Source organism: Phalaenopsis equestris, unplaced genomic scaffold, assembly GCF_001263595.1.
Source record: "Phalaenopsis equestris unplaced genomic scaffold, ASM126359v1 Scaffold000002, whole genome shotgun sequence".
Classification (NCBI taxonomy): Eukaryota; Viridiplantae; Streptophyta; class Magnoliopsida; order Asparagales; family Orchidaceae; genus Phalaenopsis; species Phalaenopsis equestris.
Window position 1 is genome coordinate 57356065 of NW_018164444.1, and position 2647 is coordinate 57358711.

Sequence of the window (2647 nt, forward strand, 5' to 3'; positions counted from 1 at the left end):
AGATAAAAAAACATAAAGAGACAAAAATAAAATTATTTTTGTTATTAAATTTCAATATCTTATTTAAGATGTTTATGAAGAAGTTAAGATTATGTGAGATAAGACAATGAGTACTATTAAACAAGCAACAAAAGATGTACTTGGAGAATAAAAAAAAATCTTATGAATAAAAATTGTTGGTGGTGGAATAATAATATGCAAAAAAAGATGAAGAAATAACAAATTTTGTTATAAAAATTGGTTTAAATATAAAAGCTTGAAAAATTGTAAAAATCTAAGATGAACTGTGGGACAATTTAATTTCTAATGTTAAGAATTATACCTTTAATGATCTTTATAATATATTAGATATTAAAGATGGTAATATATATATATATATATATATATATATATATATATATAAACTAGTCAAGCAAATAGATAATAACAATAAAGATTTATTTCAAGTATAATAAAGATAAAGATCAAACAAATATTTTTCTTAGATGGGAGTATTCAACAGGTGGAAAAGATATTTTGATAAACTTTTCAATAAAGATATTGTGAAAATACAATCGACCTTAATCATCCTAATATCATAAATATTAAAAAAAAATTTATTTTTATGGTTGCATTATTAAAACAGAAGTTGATGGGACTTTAAAGAAAATAAAGTGTGAAAAAATATTAAAATCTTATAATATTATTTAAAAACTAAAAATATATCTGATGAGTGGAAAAAGAGTCTATTGGTTCATATTTTTAAGAATAAAGAAAATGCACAAGAGTGCACCTTATAAAAGAATTGAGTTGATGTGTCATACATGAAAGTTATGAGAGACCGTACTTGAACATAGGTTACGACGTGATACAAAAAATTTCTCAAAATCAGTTTGGATTCACACTGGTCAAGTCTACTTTGAAAGTTATACATTTATTGAGAGGTTTGACGAAAAAATATAGAGAGAATAAGAAGAATAAACATATGATTCATGTTGATTTAGAAAAAAAATATATGATAGAGTTTCAAGAGTAAATTAGAGAGTTTTAGAAATAAAATATGTCGATATTGCTCATATTGAAGTCATTAAAATATGTATATTAGAGTTGTCACTCGGGTTCGAACACAAGGAGGATAGAACAAGTATTTCTCTATTTCGATTGGGTTACATTATGGAACGGCTTTAAACTTGTATCTTTATTAATTTAGTTATGAATGCTCTAACTGAATATTTACTGGAAGATATACATTGGTGTATGTTTTTCAATGATGATATATTTCTTGTGGATAAGACTAGAGAGAGATCAGGAAAAATTTGAATTATGGAGTTTAACTTTATAGTCTAAAGGCTTTCGTTTAAGTAGATCTAAAACTGAATATATGAAATAAAAATTTAGTAATAGCATATCTAGTGGCGAAATTGTAACAATGGTTGATCAAGTCATTAAAAGGAGCAAAAGTTTTATAAATCTCAGGTCTATCGTTCAAATTGATGGCGACATAGATGAGGATGTTATTAATAGAATTCAAGTTGGATGGTTGAAGTGGAGGAATGAATCGAGCCTATTGTGTAATAAAAAAGTACTACTTAAACTTCAAGAAAAATTTTATAAGATGGTGAGACCTGCAAAACTTTATGAAGTAGAATGTTCGCCTGTAAAAGAGAGGAATAAAATTAAAGTGTTGTTGAGATAAAAATGCTCGGGTGCATGAATGGTTTTGCACAAAGATACAAAATGTGAAACGAATATATCCGTGAAAGTGTTGGAGACGCTCCAATGGTAGACAAGATTAGAGAGTCGTCTTAGATGATTTGGTCACATTAAACAACGACCATCTAATGATCCGATTATGAGAGTAGATGTTTTAGATTCGACTTATGTTACGAAAGGTTGAATTATGGAGTTTAACTTTAGAGTCTAAAGACTTCCGTTTAAGTAAATCGAAAAAAGAATACATTGAATGTAATTTTAGTAATAATAGATCTAGTGGCGATGTTGTAACAATGGTTGATTAAGTTATTAAAAGGAGTGAACATTTTAGATATCTCGGGTCTATTCTACAAATTGATGGTGATATAGATGGGGAATGTTATTAGTAGATGGTTGGAGTAGAGGAATGCATAGGCCCTATTATTTGATAGAAAAGTGCCGCTTAAATTTAAAGAAAAATTTTATAAGATGGTGGTGAAACCCGCACTGCTTTATGAAGTGGAATATTGGTTTGTAAAAGATAAACATAAAATTAAGTTAAGTGTTACTGAGATAGAATGCTCAAGTGGATGAATGGTTTTACACTAAGAAAAAAAATGAGAAACGAACATATTCGTGAAAGGGTTGGAGTAGCTCCAATGGTAGACAAGATTAGAGGGAGGCGTCTTATAGACGAGTCACATTAAACGTCGACCATTTGATGAACTCGTTACAAGAGCAAATGTTTTAGATTTGACTTGTGCTAAGAATGGTAGATGTAAACCTAACAAACTTGAGCACGTTCTATAAAAAAAGATCTTAATTTATTAGAATAAAATGAGAATATGGAGAAAAATGATTCATGTAGCTGACCCCACTTAGTGGGATAAAGGCTTGTTGTTATTTTTGTTGTTGTATATTTATGTAAATGGTAAAAATTTTGCAAAAGCATTTTTCACTCATTTTAATGGAAGGA